Here is an 18,631-nt window from a genome sequence, read left to right as displayed (position 1 = left end):
ACTAATGAGTTTACAATGACCTTATCACACTTGATGGTATTTTTAACACATAGATTCTAATGGGAACTGCTTATCTAAGTGAAAAATAGACCATGTGGACTTGCTTCCATACAGTCACGGGGGTGTTTACAGTGTGATTTCAGCCCGTAGAGGAGGGGAGAGGACGCCTGTGTGTGTTTAGTATGTGTGTGGCGGAGGGAGAGAGGATGAGGAGGGGGGGAAGCTTCATGTTGGAGCCAATAGGCGCAGAGCAGCGTTAATGTCATTTCTCGACGCTTGAAGTTGGTGCCAGAGCTGCGCTGCGCTCAACCCAGCGTCCACAACTCTCTCTCTCTCTCTCTCTGTGTCCACGATCATGCACTGAACTCCTACAGAGCTGATCAGGAGTCGAAACGGAGCTGTGTTTGCTGGATGCACGGATGCCTCCACAGTCGTGATTTACTCTGAAAAAACGGAATACTGAGCCTCGAATCCGGACTAAGTTTTGCATCTGAGAGGTGAGTGTCAAACGTGATAAATCCTTTATTTAAAAACTAAGCACTTTTCTGAATCTACATATTATTTTTTGGTATTTTTGAGGGAGTTAAAATTATTTTTAAAACACTGATGATCGAATTAATGCGTTTATCTTTGGATATCATTACGCACGGACAAGGTTTTGTGATTCCATCCCTGAGGAGAAAAAGGATAGCTGGAGCTTTGTGATGCTTTTTCCAAAAGACAAAGTGGAAAAAGTGAGTCTGTGGTTAAGTAAGGGGTGATTTTAGCTTTAAAGCGTCCGTGCGTAAAGACGCACTTAATGGAGGGTTGCGTTTTGGTTTCCAGATGTGTGAACTCAGCTGTTGCTTGTCACTCAGGTGGTCCTTCTCTCCTTTGCCTGTCTACTCCTTTTCCTTTCTCTTTACGAGCTTCCCCCCTTTCCTCCTCACAGTCCTTTCATGCAGTATCACATCAGTGTTGACTGACCACAGCCCAAACCCACAGACATCACAAAGCGAAGCCACAACACTGAAAAAGTTACCAAGAAAGACATTTTCATAAATTCCCATCATGCCGCAGACATAAACTTCACTTTTAAACAAACTTTGCTGTGGTAGCTTTTGTCAGCTTCACTTTAATCAAACTGGTAAAGACAGTTTGAACATGCTGATGCCCTCTTTTATCTCAAAAGCATAAAAATATCTTAAAAGAGAAAAGTTTAAACACTGAATATGAGCCCTTGTTTGGATGGGCTGTGGATCTGTACTGAGGCCAGTGGTGGCACCTAGTGGTGGGACTGCTGTAGTCTAAAGATGCTAGCAGACCAGTCTGCTCCTGGATCTCCTGTTTGACTTTAACCAACCAAAATCACTCCAATCTGGGTTGTTTTATTTTGAAATACTCATATCAGGGATTTCCTTAGCAGTTATTTTAGTCTAAGGGAGTTTTCATGCCATCTAAGCTGAGTGGCTGTAACTGAATGACAGCCTGGAGCATGGATGAGAGCAGCAGAGGGATCAGGTGACTGGAGGTGTATTCCCCCTCTGTGGGGGGCCAGTCAGCCAGACTACGCTACACTATGCTGGGGGTATACACTCTGCAACGCTAAGCCTTTGTTAATGAGTATCTGTGTGTGGATCTGTGTGTGGTACTCAGTGCGAGTGGTCGTGGCTCTGCGTGTGTGTTACCTTTGTGAGCATGTGTGTAAGAGAGAGAGAAGGATGGGTGTTTGGAAGCAGGAGTTAAGCTGCTGTTAATTGGTCAGCTATTTGGACCACATGGGAGTCAAGTGAGGAAGTAGCTCAATTATAGGGAATCAGGGCCTGACTATGGGAAACAACACTGATTTTATGCTCTGAATGGTGATAAACCTGGCCTGCTCTCTTTATATTCCATATAGGTGGCACAGTCTTCTCTTGTGATCCAGCATCACATTTGCATGTATAGTAAAGTGGAGTTATAGTTAAAGCTTGATAAGGCAGTTTCACTGGGCTTCTCTCTGCACTCTGCCAGGGTGGATGGCGATGTGCACCCTTTAAAGGTAGTTACTGTGGAACAGTCTTCCTCTTGACCCTGCTATCTGGTTTAATGTCAGCTGATGAAAACATGGACAAACTTTACTACTATGTAAATTTCAAACACACTCTACACTTTATGATGGGTACCAATGAGATGGAGGACACACCTTCAGCCCAGTGGATCCCAACCTTTTCTCCCTGGAGCCCCCTACTTGTACCCAAGAAAAGCCAAGTCCCCCCAAGACCCAAAAAATCAAAATAAATGTTTAAGTTTTTGCCATTCCATTGCTGACAACCTCAGAGCAGACAAAGCCTCGTGCCACCCCTTTGTCGATTTCCCTATGGGGTCCCGGACCCCAAGTTGGGAACCAATACTCCAGCCAGTGTTGATACCTGAGCGACATGACATCCGGTATGCTTAGTATTTATGCTGTTCAACATCCAGGTGAAAGCCGAGTGCAGAGACAGTGAAATATGCACAGAACACTTCGCTCAGTCCAGTCCAATGAGGTGCGTACATGTGGATTGATAGCCAGCTGCAATATGAAGGTGCGTTAGAAAGACTTTGAGAAGTTATTTTAGTATGTTTTGTATATTGGTGACACTTAGGGCTTGGTGAAACGGAAAAATTATATCACTGTTAAAATATATATATACAGTATACATATGTACACAGTAGTATTTGCCCTCTTTGGCAACTATCATGTTATGTACTGCAACTAAGGATGTTCCCAGGTGTTTATCTCCCAATTTGTCAGAACGCCAATTTAAATTATGTTTAGCTGACTGGTCTAAAGAGGAGAAAATATGTAGAAAACAGTCAAATTCATTACAGGGTCGTTGTGAAAGCAGGTATGATGTGAGCCTGATAGTAGAGTGTAGCTAACATTAGCAGCTAGCTACACCAGCCTCTGTTCCTCTTTGCGGATTAAGATTTTGCGTTGATGTGTGGCCTCTTTTCACTTTGCTTAAGTAGCTATGAAGGAGTAAAACCCACAACAGCCTAAATACCATTTAATTTTCTGATTCCAAAAACTGTCACACTGTTCTGTTTTTTGTGACGTGCTAACTGCTAAGATTCTCATGTTGAAGTCAAGTAAAGTGGTGGCGAAAGCTCTAACGGGAATGCAGCGGGCATTAACTGAGGCTACAGCGGCATTTAAAACAGATTTTAGGCCTGAGTTAATAAAACAGGATAGGTTATTAGTCTAGCCAATTCAGAAATCTTGTGCCAGATAATTTTAATATACGATTTTACCCGGCTAACCGCGCATACCAAACCCCTTCTCCCTCTAAAAAAGCCTGTGACAGCTTACTTAACTCATGTCTGAGTGTAAAATCATAGAAATGTGGCTGTACAAGTCTCTCTGGGTTCCTTTCTTTGTAACTGCACCTGTAGTTCTAAGTTTCATTTCTCTCCTGCTGAGCTGTATCAAGCTACTACTTGCAAAAATGCATTTCTTGATGTGGGCGTTCACAATAAAAGCACTCAAGCAAAATAAAAACTGAGGACTTTTATTTTGAAGAACTTGTTTGGATTACTGTTTATAGTATTGATCTGACTTAGCTGTTGCAGAGGCGCAAGTGAGTGTACGGGGTTTCCGTGTTGACAGCAGCTTCTCTGACCTTGTCTAAAGCTCTCTTCTTTAAATCATCATGGGCTTATAAAAGTAATGAAAAAAAAAAACCTTTACCTGTTGTTTGAGCTGTATCAAAACAAACTGCTGCAGGGCTGGGCTCAAGACTAACCAAGTCCATCCACTGCAGCAGAGCTTGTATTAAAGCCCCAGACTGGCAGACAGAGACGCTTTGCAAAGTGAGCACACTCACTGCATTTTGCTGTTATTTTACATATTTACCTTGGAGGGGAAAATACAACCATTTTAACTCATAGGCAGATTTTGTTAACACACAGCCAGGCTAATTTTCCCCTCTTTCCAGTTTTTGTATCAAGTTAAGCTAGCTGTAGCCTCAAACTGGTCAAACATACGTAAGGGTCGTATCAGTTTTCATATTCGCCACAATAATATTGGACAAGAGCATTCCCAAAAGTAAACAATTATTTTCTTCTGTTTGCAGTTAAGTTTTATCTGGTTTTTCTAGCTAGCTTTTTAAAGCCATTTAAATTCCAAAATGTCAACAGTGATTACGTTTAGTAGAAGGCTTTTGCTAGCTTAACAAAATCAAAGAGAGCCAGGGTGAAAAGTTTGAGATTGTTTGAACATGTCATGGCCAGAAGAGGTGGAAAATGCTTTAGCTAAGTAGGATGTGAAGCTGTTCTTGAGGTGATGGCCTTCAAAGTTCAACAAAAGACAAACAACAGCTCAGCATGTGATCATATAAGATTACAGTAGGAGCAGCGCATTAGCTAGACAAGTTGACAGGCTATGAATGCCTCCTTGACTTTTCCCTTTTTGTTCACGGACAATTTCTAAGCTGACAGGCTCATTTTTCAGAGCAGTCATGTCCCGATTAGCGTCTTCATCCCGCAGTTCTTCCTTTTCTCATATGCAGCCCAGATTCTCATCCTCACAAGCAAGGTTCGAGTGCCAGAGAGGAAATCCAGTCTGGAGATTGTTTTGATATTGTTGGACTCTCTCCTGGAAAATCATTTTTGCTCTGTGACTAAGGGTGCTCTGGATTTAGAGCTATTGGCTCTCCATCTAGAAACACCTCATCTGATTGAAGCGGTAAAGCTGTTTGAGGAACTCAAGATGTGGCGTGTTTGGACATTTGTTCTGTATGGAGATTTTCGCCAGTTAGAACAACAGAGACAGTCAGTGTCTAGGGAAAGGTATGTTTTCCCAGCCCCTGTCTTTAACAATGATGTGATGTTTTAAAGGAGTTTCTTGCATTCAGAGTACATTTTTGTTATAGAGAGCATGAAATAACTTGTCTGATCACAGCAGTGAAGCTGTTTGAGGAGGTTAAGATGTGGCGTGTTTGACAATCTGTATGGAGATTCTCACCACTTAGAACGACAGACGGTTTTTGGTTAGCTTTAGTACGGGCTTGTGTCCTCAGACATCTCTAAGCTCACAGCATTCCTGGTTGAAACAGTTACTCTTGGAACAGCACTGCACTCATCAGTGCCACTTCTCCCTGATGGACCAATCAAAATCAAGAAGGGGCAGGACTTCTGTTACCAGCTTTGTCAACAACAAAGGCGGTGGAAATTCGGATCAGATTAATCTCTTTGAGGGTAGGGTTTGCCAAGAGGGGTCTGGTTGCAAATTAGACCATGCATATGAGACGTCATCTCTCTCAGAATTAAAGAAAACAAGCTAACACTTTGTTAATAAATTCAGATTAAATTAAAGTTTAGGGTTAGGGTTGGAGTTAAGGTAGGTAAAAGTAGACAAACCTGGCCTGGAAAACCTGATTAAAAAATGTTCATAAAGCTAAACAAACAGTCTGCTTACAGGAAAAAGCTCGTCCTCCATGAAAACATTCTAATGCAGCAAACATAGTTTATGTGGCTCTGTTAGCTGCGTAAGTAGATAACGTAAAAATTTAACTAAAAATGCCAAAGCTAAGCCCACAAAGCAGCTATGTAAGCTGTATACATTATCTATGCAACAATGTTAGCTTTAGCTACATTTGCTAAAGCTCACTTTGTTTAAAATAACTAACTTAACGAAGCTAGAGCAAACCACCGTCTATGCAACAGTCCTACACATAATCTAATCCCAGGTCAGAGGTCTACCCTTCATCTGCAATGTTTGCAATGTCATTATTTCATGAATGTAACTGCTAGACTTTGTTTATGATTAAAGTTCAATTTTTTAAAAAATGAACTGAAAACGTGCCGGCAAACTACAGTGCTTCTGTTCTGAAAGAGGGTCCGTCAGAGATCTACGGCCTGCAGCAAGACTGTAAACGTGAAGGACATGAGCCCTTTGGATTGTCGGTGTAGGTTTTCATCAGTCTAGGTTGTGGTTACCCAAAGCTTGGTCCAGTTGGGGGCAACCAAGCCCAAGTCAAGTCCAAATGCATACCTTTGGCTCAAGCTTTGGATTTCTTTAGATTGTTTTTAAGTTTCATAGTGATTTACACTTCAATGATGGAACATATGAAGTGCATGGAGGTATTTATACAGAACGTACAGATACTACAGATCAAGCAGAGGTTAGCTTTTTAACTAAGCAATAATAGAGTGCTGAAGATTATGGCATGAAATCCACAACAAAAAAAATAATTTATCGATGTAAAAGGAAATAAGGGAACAACCACAAAGATAAATGACTGATACCTTTGACTTGAGCTCCACTGATCTGTCTGTGATTTTTTCATGATAAAAATATTAATCCACTAATTAGTAACCTTAATTAGTCACAACTAAGGCTAATATCCCTACTTAAACCCTAGTCTTTTATGATGTTTTAATGGAGTTTTTTGCATTTAAAGTACATTTTAAAAGAGCAAGACTACACCTGATCAGAGCAGTGAAGTTGTTTCTGGCGTGTTTCTAGATTTTTCGCCACTTGAAGCAGAGACTATGTTCGGTTAACTTTAAGCTGTGTTTCTCCCCTACAACATTTAATGATTCTATGATCTTTTAAACGATTAACTCTTATTTTAAAGACAAAGTGTAAGCGATTACTTTAAGGGCCAACTGTGCAGCTTTAACAGATTTCCTGTGATTTATATTTAAAGATGGAGCACAGATTGGCACCAGATTAAATGAATGGAACCAATAAGAGACATAAACATAAATGTGAAGTGTGTCTGAGTTTGGAAAAAAGAGAGACAGCGCTCCATCTATTAGTAAGTCAACACTGTTCTGTCTGTGCTCCTCTGTCAGCCTAATACCTCAGACCTGCATGTGTACACACAGGCAGGTTTGTGCTGTCATACTGGAATTAATCGAGTGTGGGGTTGTGTAAATCATTCCTAACCTCAGAAAACACACCCTCACACATTCAGAATCCACACACAAATACACACACACGCTCACACCAGTGCTTTGCCAAGCTTCCAGCCCCTGTAGTTATGCTTGAAGGGCCAAATAGGAAGGACTAATCAGTGAACAGGAGAAAAAGTAAGAACAGGGATTGAGGATAAAACCAACATTTATTGCTGGATCAGAGATTTAAAGTCATTTTTCATGGAAGACGTTCAGTTTAGCAAGAAAACAGCAGCATTATGACTGGTGCAGCTTGAGGTTATAGGCAACCAGTACAACCACAATAAACCAGTGAAAAATGTTGAGCACTTTCTGGCCAAATTCTCTTAAAGGTGGATGCTTTTATTTGAACTATGCGCATTTTTAGGGGTTAGTACAAATGTCTGCATACCTTCTGAGTCATTAAATTTATTTGTTTGTCACTTTTTATGGACTAACTAACAAAACCTGACTAATTAAGAGTAATGTTACTGCTTGAGTCTTCATTTTTGTAGATGTTTATTTGGTCATAATTTTAATTTTACTGATATATTGATTCTCAGCATTTATTGCCCTTTTGTGGCAATTGATAACATTTGCACTTGTTTTTCAGGTGATGACAGTGTTGCCAAAATTTATTGTATAGCAGAAGTTTTACCAGTGATGGGAGTGATAACAGTTTTTCAGTTCACCTGTACTGGGAGGGATTAGAAACTCACTCTTTCATGCCAACACCATTATCCACAACATCATACAGTTCAATAGGATATACTCATGCAAAGAGAACCACAAAGTAGCAATTTTTGATGGGTAGCAAAAAATGGCAGAACACTGGCTCCCACAGCCAATCACAGCTCTTTCTCTCAACACTGTGGCGTATCAAAATATGACGTACTTTTCACTAATCCCTGCTTGCGTTAATGCTGATGCTCCACACTGCTGCTACTGCTGGCAAAGCTTAACTTCCTCCACCCCAGCCTCCTCTTTTATAGCTTAAACTTGTCGCTCTTATATTCAGAGTCATGCTACTGTGATTAATTACTTTCAAACAAATTTTATCGTATTCAATACACATTGTTATAGATGTATCCATCCATATGGGGGTTTGCAGCAATGCATTCCCTGGAAAAGTGAAAGCATGCTGCTTGACTTACCCTGGTAGCAGTACCTTCTCCGCCAAGTAAAAATGTATATCCATTTTGCAATAAAATGATTAAACAAAAGTGTTACTTAATAAATATATGACATCATAATCACAATAGCAAATTGCAGAATTGTTCAGAATGATCGCAGTCACAGATTATGTATTACCAAGCACTAGTTTCAACTGATAAAGAGCAGTTGCTAGGCATATTTTGAGCACAAGATGTGGAATTTAAATATTTTGTTTTCAGGATAGAAGATTTGGATCCTAACGGAACAACAATGATAACCACAAGCTCAGGTTTTCAGGTGAAGAAAAGGGAGTCTCAGGGTTTAGTACCTCACTAAAGCCGCATATAAGAGAAAAAGGTGCAAACCAAGATACAACTATAAATGCAAATTGCCTGCTAGTTTCAGTCTTCATGAGGTTTCTCATGTTTGATGGAAATATTGCAGTATAAATGATGAAAGACAAGCTAACAGTGTGTATATATGTTGGCCTACAGTAGCCATAAAACCAAGACTGTGCAGAGGAGCTGAAGGGTGCGGTGTGTAAATGTGTGTGCGGCATTCCTTGATCTAGGAAACACTAATCTGGGATCCTTGTGCACACTGAGCGGTTGCAGACCAAACCCTGCAGGCCGCATTGGCTCCACAAGCCTGGTATTATGGTCAGCTTGTGGGGAGGAAAAGTAATCCTGGGCTTAGAAGAATATCAGACACTGAGTAATGGACTCTGAGAGGCAGTCACACACCACTCTGTTAAAACTTGCTGCTGAGTGAAATAAAGTCGCCCGCAGCACTTGCAAAACTGAGGCGTTGTTGAGCGACTCGTGCCTGCGAGTGAGAGTCGATTCGGCACCACCTTAATTACCTATACACACAGCTCTATTTGATGATGATTAAAGCCACTCAGAAATCATACACTGATACAAACACCTGCCTAGACACTGCCAGTCGCCACCCTGAGACATTAAAGGTGATGGTTATTAGATGATAATAATTAAAAGGCTTTAAAGCTTGAGGAAGGGTAAACAGTATAGATAGAAACAGCCTCATATAGGAAGGCAAGATTTAGCGCAACAACCACGTAATTATTCCTCGTCAAATGACCACCCTGAGGCAGAACACAAATGATAGCTTTCAGTTTTGTTTTTGATTGGGAGGAACATAAAACGACTCCAGGTTTGCTGCATGCAACATCACTCATGCAATATTGCTGACAAGTGAAAAACCGCCTCATTTGGGTGATCATATTTCACACTTTGATGCTTGGTGGTTTTATATTTTCATTTCAAATGGTGGAACGCCCAAATGCAACCATGCAATATTGTCAAAATGCATGCCAACAAGTCCAAGAACAAGTGTTGTCGGTGATGATAGGACATTTGAGGATGCATGCTTGACCTGACATAGTGCACAAAGCATGTCTTTAATCTGTTAAATCCTTTAAACCTGCATCAGAATGTATCATACAAAGGTTTTGGGAATAAATAACCCAGAATGAAATTGAGACCTAAGTAGAATACATAAGGGCAGTGGTGTCCAAACTATGGCCCGGGGGCCAGATGTGGCCATCTGCAGCAAATTCTACAGATAAAATGAAATATGGCCCACATTAAAGCATAAAGCTTGTGCTTAACTATATTGTACTTCTTGGTTTCAGCAAAATGCAGTGCTACCATGTTAAATCTGTAAACAAACATTTTGACAAGAAGATATCTTAATAATAACATCCACGATGGATTATCGCGGCAAATAGCAGCACCAATAACTTTTCAGGTGCAGAGCAAGTGGGAGCCAGGGGACACCTGAATCCTGATTGGCTTCCCAAAAGCCTGAAAATGACTGTTTATCTGCCCTGTCAGTCATTTACTTGCCACTTAGGCATGCTAGATCACGTACAAAATTACATTGGATTTGTCTTACTAACTTTAAAATCTTCATGGCGAGGAAAATGAAAGTGACCCCACTATCCTAATAAAATTCTGTATGTGGCCCTCTATGGAAAAAGTTTGGACACCCCTGCGATAGGGGTAAATACAGAAGGCCCTTGTTGAGGTATTGCGGACTGAAAATAGGTGCAGTTTTAGTCAAACCAGGTCAAAAACAGCCAAATAACATCCCTTATATACAAAATTACTCTTATGTTAGATTAGGACAGCAGGAAATCATGACTTAGGTTAGCATTCATTCACAAGATTGGTTTCATAAGGCCTTCAGAGCATGTTCCAGACTCTCCAAAGCTGAATTTATCAACCTTATTAAGGACAGTGTCCTCTTTTTTTTTTTTACCTTTTTCAAAAATTCTCCTTCCCTGCTTCTCTCATATCTGCTCGTTTACCTCAATTTGGAGATATACAAAAGTTAAGATGACATTTATGTCTCACAGATCACAATTTTCCCATGACTAATCATAGTCTGCCTCGGTAAACAGAAGCAGATGAGATACTGAAGTATTTCAAATCTTTGTGACAAACCCAGATGACAACCCTGTGATTAAACATTTAGTTAACATTCATGTGAACTTTCAGCTGTTGGGTGGTCGCCTATAAAAGCCTCCAGGGACATGCCCTATCTGTCACAGGATCTCCATGTTGGCTTACTTCATCTCAGAGGAGTTACCAGCCTTTTAATTTACCCGGAGGGGGGAAATGGCTCCATCCAATCTGATGCCACCAGGAGTCAGGAAATGGCCTGTTGTGATAAATACTTTGTCAGGGTGGGGTAAATTAAAGGATTTGCACCAAATTTGCCAAAAACTGCACAGTTGCAGATGTGCTGATCCTGTTTTATACCAAATTTGGGCAGAAAGGGAGTCATAAGAAAATTTTAAGTACATCATTTGCCCAAGAGCTCACTGTGCATCAGTGTTGATCAGTCTTTAGGACTCACAGTGCAGCAGTTACATGGCAAAAAAGATAGATAGTTAGCAACTACTTTGTAGCTTAGTGGAACATGTAGCATACACCTCTAACTAAATGTTGTCTGAAGGGGGTGGTGGGACGAGAATGGGACTTAAAAGACAGATTTGAAAATTTGTCATTTTCCTAAATCTCACTGTTCACTGAGCAATAGCTGCCTAACGATAAAGCAAAACAAGTTAGCGACTACCTGGTTAGCTTAGTGGAACATATAGCAGGCGTGGAGCTAAATTTTTATCCTTGGGGGTGTTGGGGTACCAGAAAAGGGGTTAAAAAGAGAAATTGTAAGATATTTGTCATTTTCCAAATCTTCTGAGATCACAGGGGACTAGTTGCCTGGCAAAAAGCGAAAAAAGTTAGCAACTGCCCAGTTAGCTTAGTGGAACATCAGGCAGGCTAAATTCTCTCCTTAGATGATGGTTTGGGACCAAAAGGGAGCAACAAGAAAAAAAAGTAAAATATGTTTGTCATTTCAGCAACTTTCTAAAGCTCACGTTGCAAAAGAAGCCACAAAGTTAGAATGTAACTGGTTAGTTTAGCAGAACATATAGCAGGCACCTAGCTTAATTTAGTCCTCAGGAGTTGGTGGTGACCAGGATGGGAGCCTGAAATAAAAACTGTAAATATTTCAGGGTCATTTTCCCAGCTTTATAAACCATTACTTGGCTGGCAATAAAAAGCAAAAAGTTAACCACTATTTAGCTTAACTGAATGTGTAGCAACACATTTAGCTACATTTTGTATTTAGGCATGTGGGGACCAAAAGTGGGGCGAAAAGAAAATTAATAGACATATGCATGTCATATTCTTAACTCCTAAAACTCACAGTGATTGGTTTCTTGGCAAAAATTACAAAGTAGCTGGTTAGCATAGCAGCACGTAAAAAGGCATTTGTCTAAGTTTTGTCCTTAGGACTTGGTGGTGACCAAAAAGGGAGCCAAAAGAAAAAACAATGTCAGTGTCATTTTCCCAACTCTAAAGCATAAGTTTCCTGGCAAAATAAAGCTAAAAATGTGTTGTTGTTTTTTTTTTGTTGTTGTTTTTTTCCTGATTCAGGGACTCAATTGATACTTTTTATACAGTTCCTGAATCGATTATTTTGAGAGAAAAACGTATGTTGAAAGCCAGCGGGAGAATAAAAGCTGTCTGGGTATCATAAAGGATTTGTAGAAATATTTTTGTAAGGTGCCAGTCGAGCATGGGGTAAGAAAAGGAATTCAACACATAAATCAAACAAATTCCATAACTTATCTCTTGCCTGTCATTGGGTGGCAGGGTATCAGAATTAAGTCTTCGATATCTGTGTTGCAATTCAGTCTGGTCGGTATTGTATGTGTTTGTCGCGATACCATGAGGGCACTGGTTTTTCAATACTCACCCCTAACTATATAGCAGGCACACTTGGCTAAATTTTACCCATGGGAGTTTGTGGGGACCAAAGAGCCAAAAAAATGTGTGATTTTCCCAACTCTCTGGCTTATTGCGCACTAGTTGTCTTTTGAAAACTGCTAAAAGGTTAGCAACCACCTGGTTAGCATACCAGCGCATATAGAAGGATTTAGCAGGGACAAAAAGTTAGCTAAAATGGTAAAATATAGAAATGTTATTTCCCGGCTCTAGAACTCACAGAACTCAAGCAAGCAAGAGTTAAGCTTGACACAGGTCTGCACACACGAGTGTAGCTCGTCAGCCACGATCAAGCTTGACGGCATCTTCTTTGTCCGGGCCTTTTATACCCCCATAGACCTTGGGCAGTCTTTGGGCCCTTTGGATATCCACAGCATGGCTATGGGCCCGGGGCAACACTACTACCTGCCTGGATGGTCCTGCAGGACTCTCTATGGACTCCTCATTACATGCCTTTCTTCAGCCTCAGTTTTTGGCCCTAGAAGTTTTGCACAGTACTGCAAGTCAACATAATTTCCCCAATTCAACTTCAACTTCCACATTACTTTCCCATCTTTGTGCTGCTCCTCAGTGGCCAAAAAATACCTGTATCATGGTTAAATTCACTTTTTTGGATGCTAAATCATTTCTGGATTCAGTTTTCTTACATAAAAGGCTGCACTTTCAAATACTATAATAAGTCACACTTTCCTCTTATGCAACCCCCTCCCTCATTAGCATGCCACCAACTGCCTTTGTGCTCTGTGGCTAGCAATCAAGCAGCAGCGTATCCTTCAGCCGGGACTATTTTATCTCCCAGCGAGGAAGAATGTAACAGATATTCACTGGTGGTGGTTAGCTTGATGAAAGCTTGGGGCTTTCCGAGTGCTCGTCTTGAAATAAATACAAACAGAGGTCTGAAAGTTTTCAGCCATGTGAGATGCATGTGTGTTTTTGCTAGTGAAAGGGGGCATAAACTGCCACTTGCATTAATGAGGTACTAAATAAATGTCTCGTGTTTACACTAATGACCTCAGAAAGCAGACAGTAAACTGGGAGGGCTAAGGCGTTCATTATCTCTAACCAGCCACCCATGAAATCCAACATGTGTGGGCTTGTTTGTGTATGTGCACATGTATGTATCTGTGCACGTTCACTTGTTTCCATATGTTTTTATTTACCCAACACGTTACATATAGCTTTAAGAGTGTGTGAATGACTGTGTGTGGATGTTCCCTTCAGAGAAAAGCCCTCAAGAATCCCCCTTAGGGTCTTTCAGACATCTGGTTGCGGATGGAGAGCTTATATCTGCGAGTAATATGTCCAGTTAAGCCCCTGGGAGCCGCCGCTGTGCACATCATTACAAGCCTCCTCCGGCTTTGCTTGGAACTCGGCTGAAACCCTATCGTTTGCTTCAGAGGGGTACAAATATGCTGTATATCCTTTTTATACTACTTCCTCCCCAGGCCGTCTCCCATCTGTTGCAGATTAGTCCTCAGTGTGTGTTTAGAGAGCTGAGCCTGTCGCCAAGCGGGACAGATAGTAAACCCAGAAGGTTTTAGTCAGAACTGTCAGGTAGGTCTGAATTAACAGAGAGGCCAACTGAGGATATGGCTGGCCTGGAGGAAAGACGAGAAGCGGAACCCGGAGGAGAGACAGGGAGAGAGTAAGACAGGCATCTGAAGTTAAACACCGAGCCCACCGAAACCGGGTCGTCTGTTTACCCATGAACCTCAGGCCTGCTACTCGAGGGTCGGTGTGGAATGCCAACAGCGGCTGCCGGGCCAAATTCAACCACAGTTCCCTGGGAGAGGAGGACGGGGGGGCAAACACCCCGCAAAAAGTCGAGTCACGCCACTTTCCCTGTGATAGTGAGTTTATTTAAGCATGGAGCTCAAAGCAGCTTTCATGTAACACATACCTTCGAAATCTGACACCTTTGTGGCACTTAAACCCGCCACTAAAATGCTAACGTTGCTGTGCTGAGCTAAGCTAAAATCAACCAGCTGATTTGTTATGCTCCTTTAACTCTAGAAAGGCTATGGCAGTCATTTTGGCTGTTTTCACATTTGTAATTTGAAAAGTTATACTGCTGCTGGTCCCTGACTTTTCCTTTAAGTGGCTGTATTTTAATGCGGCATGTTATTTTAACAAATTGCACAAAAGCCAAATTAAAAAAATGGGCACTTCTATGTAGAAAGACTGCAGGCAGTCATTTTGACTGCACAGATTCTGCTGCACATAAGAGAGACAATTCTTATTTATATAATTTGATTGAGGTTGTATTGTATCTCATCTATTTCCTGATGTTTTCAAAGACAGAGAATTCTTAATTTTGATAATTGTGTCTTATTATGGTGCTGCCATAGGTTGCAAGTTCAATCATCCAAACTCACCTCAGTAACACGGCCATGCTCCGCATGAAGACCAGCACTGCTCAGCCCCGCCCACCTCTGCAGCCTCCTTCCCATTACAACTTCTTGTTTAGTATTGAAGACAATAAGAATGCATCTCATAAGGCATATTTACAAAACATTAACAACCATTTTGTTTTCATTTATACATTTCTCATGGGGGAGAAATGCGCTGCAAAGTGCACTTGCCCATCACCAGAGCACGAGTGCATTCTGGGGTAACTGCATTGTGGATGCTTGGCAGCATTTATTCCCTCTCACAGATTAATCTGCCAATTGAACCAGTTTTAGGGTGCTTTCACCTTAGGTTCAACTAGGCCTCGGCACGATTCCCTCTGCTGTCCTGCGTATGCACTGATACAGCAGGTGGTGGCATGACCATAGATGGTTTACAAACCTGCCAAGGAGGAGAAAGAAGAGGATGCTACCATGGCAACCACCCACATCATGACCTGAGAAAAGATTGTTTATGTTTTATCCTGGCAAAAAAGTCAATCCTGCTGCCATGGATGATTTGAAACCACTTTTTAAGATGCCAGTAAGGTCACGTTTCATATCTACACATCTATGTGCAGCAAGGTGGTTCAATGGACTTGTCCTGTATGGATACAGTGGGTTTTTTTTTTTTTAAACAACAGACTTTAATTTCCTTTGCATCTCATCTTACTGACTGCACCTTGTGTTTATCCATGAAGTGAGTCATAACAGACTGTTTGTTGACTTGATTTTGATGATTTCCACCTTTTATTGAGGAAAAATGTGAACAAACTGCTGCGCCATGGAGAGAAGTTTAGTTTTTGCGACGACATCATATAGCTGATAAGACACTCTGTCCTGTATCCCGAGGCCACCTCTCCAAGTGGACCTGGTGCCTGGGTGGGGTACGTTTGCATTCAAACTAACCAAAACAAACTGGACTTTGAGCTCAAGTGCACTTGGATCCGGGTCCCCTAGTGTGAAAGCCACCTTAGATGACTGGTTGTTTTAATTAAACCAACTGAGAAGGTTTTAGGTGGGTCTGTGGTGCTGATCGAGGGCTGATTTCAGTTTCAGGGGGACCATACAGAGACGTCATCTCTATCAGCTCATCAGCAGAGAGACACTTCAGAAAACATTGTTTTGGCTGTTGTCGGAAAGAACATGTTTATCATTAGGAAAGACACCCCCTTTGTTGGAACAATGGACTTAAAACAAGCAAGTCATGAGTTGACATACTTTTAAGCAGTTGTTCTTTATTTACAGACATGTCTTTGACCATAATAGCCAGAACCCGCTTCAGCCAGGCTGAGGAGGTTTTAGGCTGTTAATAGTCAGGATAAATGTGCTGCTCTGTGGTGCTGATCAAGGGCTGGTTTGATGACAATTTCAGGGGCAGCATACTAAAACATCACCTCTTTCCAGCTCTTATTGAAAGACACATTAAAAAACATAATTTTGGTTGTTGTTGAAAATAGGTTTATCATGATGCAAATGCACAGACTTCCTGTATTTACAGACACTTTGACAGTGATTAGAGCCACAGCCTTTGTAGGAACATTGTGGACTAAAAAAAAGCAAGTTCTGAGTTGGAACCACTCCTTTAAGAGGCTGTTCTGTATTTACAGGCACATCTTTGACCACGATCAGAGCCACAGCCTACTTCAATGTGATGAGGAGGCTTTAGGCGGTTATTAGTCAGGATAAAGGTGTCGCTCTGTGGTGCTGATCAAGGGCTGGTTTGGTGACATCACCTCTTTCAACTGTTAGGGTGGTAGCCACAATAGGAAACACAAGTTTTGCTGTCATTGTGGTTTTGTAAACCAAATTTACCCCACAATTTACAAATAAAAGCTCATTATTTTAGTACAAAGAAGGTGAATTAAACATGCAAAATTTGCACTGACAAAAAAAAACAACAAATTAGTTTGATATGAAACATTAGTAAAGCATTAAATAAAGTAATAATTTTGACTTAAAAATGATAAAAGTATTAGCATTAATTAATGGAAATATGCTTTGATGTAGCAAGCTTTAGCTTAGCTTGTAACATTTTTTTCAGTGTAGCTTTAATGTTGCAAAACTTCATTTTTTATTATGATTATCTAAAAGAATAAACATCTTATTAGGTGGCTGCAGCACTGCAGTATTTATTGGAAAAGTCGCTCCCAAACTTTCCGGTGATCAGGACAATTTCCCCCACAGAATATTATCTAGAAATAGTGTGTTTACAACACTTAGATGTGATTATTTAACCATAAAAGGGGATCAAAATTAAATAATCAGAAAAAAGCAGCTGTTATTTCTTGTTCTAAGAGTTTTAGACGTATTTTTTATAGCAAATATGGGTGTTTTTTCCAAATAATATTGAACAAGATCGCATGAATAAGTGAAAATGTATATTTTATGTTATTTAATAATGAAAAAAAAGATTTTAAACAAAAACTATATTTCTGATTTATAGGGTGTCTAGCATTGGAGATGACAGAGTTTGTAACCCACCAGAGCTCTCACAGTATTTCTAGTAGATTTATGATTCTGGCCTTTCTAGTGATAAAAAACAGGTATTCCTGGCTTGTAAAACTTCACAAAAAAGTACCTTGGGAATCAGATAAAGCTTGTATAGTTTTACATACTCTCTAGCGACAAATCTGTGCCAGGTCATGTAGTCAGAGTGTGAAAAGACCCTACGGCTGCTAGCACAGTCAGACCCGCTGCTCCCAGCTCGTGTCATCTCTCCGACGCTCCAAAATTATGGGAAAACGAGGGAATGGGTTGTGTAACAGACAGCCTGTTAATGTGTGTATTTGTGTGTTTGTCTGTTCCGCTTGACTGATGTGCCATCCCTCCAGGGTCCTGTCATTAAGCCTTTGTGTACACAACCCCAATCCCTGGCCTACATCTATCTGTTATGCTGAAATTCATGAGGGATTTTTACACTCACACAGCTTTTCCCATACCAAACGTGATGCAACGCTGTTGCTTGTCTTGCTTGATATGTCATCAGATATAGCTGTTTTTACATCTGCTTAGGAGATATTTGTTTTTCCTCCTGCTAGTTTGATTGTCACTGCTTATTGAAAGCTTCAATTTATGTGTTTATTTTGGCTCAAACATGGCATACACTGTATATTATAGTGATGGATGGATCTCTAGATTGATAAAGGGACTGCACGGAAGAGGAACAACAACTCTGCTTCAGGCTTAGTTCAAAGTGAAGTGGAGGCCAGTAAAAATAAAAAATAAGTTTATTCTGACGAGTGCAGCTGGAGTGTTTCACTTTTAATTTCCTGTCAACAAGAACAAGAGCTTAGCTATCTTTTATAGCAGTCTTTCTGCCTTTTATCTGTGCCCTGGAAACAGAACATTTGTGACTAAAGAGGAGCTGGAAAATGTCAGTGTTTATCTTACTGTTTATTGCCTTTCATCAGTGGCCCAAATATGACCTTTTCTATCCATTCAAGTGAAGCAAACTGCAGTGATAAGTGCATTTGTTCTGCTAACAAAAACAAGAAAATCTGGTTCCTGACATTTTTATGATCGGCCTGTCACTCAGCTCTGTTTCAGTTATAAATATCCCCCTGGTCTCTTATGTGGAGTGTAATCACTGTTAGAGAGCTGCAGTGATTGCAGCAGCAGCAGCAGCTGGGCATTTTATTAAGAGAACTCACAAACACAGCTTTGTAGCTGTGCTTACAGTGACCTCTGTGTTTTATTAAAGAAGGAATGCATCACTTAACAATATCAAATTAGAGTGGGATGCTCTGCACAAGACTTTTCGCTGCCTGTGTTTAAGCACACACACACACAGCTAAGGAACTAAGGTCCCTTTTGTTTCTAAAAGGTACTACAGTTATGGAAAGGTGTCTAAAATGTATAGACCAATCCAGTTATGTGGCTAGTGTG

The 18,631-nt window shown here is 40.7% G+C and overlaps 1 protein-coding gene across 1 annotated transcript in view; it reads left to right on the top strand.

The window, feature by feature from the left end:
* Positions 1 to 302: 302 nt before the first annotated feature.
* prickle1b (prickle homolog 1b) overlaps positions 303 to 18,631 on the top strand; it is a 48,047-nt gene continuing 29,718 nt past the window's right edge. Inside the window, exon 1 of the mRNA XM_041781114.1 lies at positions 303 to 497. The gene's annotated coding sequence lies outside the window, so the exon portion shown is untranslated. The remainder of the gene's footprint in view (positions 498 to 18,631) is intronic.

Source organism: Cheilinus undulatus, linkage group 23, assembly GCF_018320785.1.
Source record: "Cheilinus undulatus linkage group 23, ASM1832078v1, whole genome shotgun sequence".
In the NCBI taxonomy this organism is placed as follows: domain Eukaryota; kingdom Metazoa; phylum Chordata; class Actinopteri; order Labriformes; family Labridae; genus Cheilinus; species Cheilinus undulatus.
The sequence above is the reverse complement of the archived record's forward strand: the minus strand, read 5'-3'. Positions and strand labels throughout refer to the sequence as shown.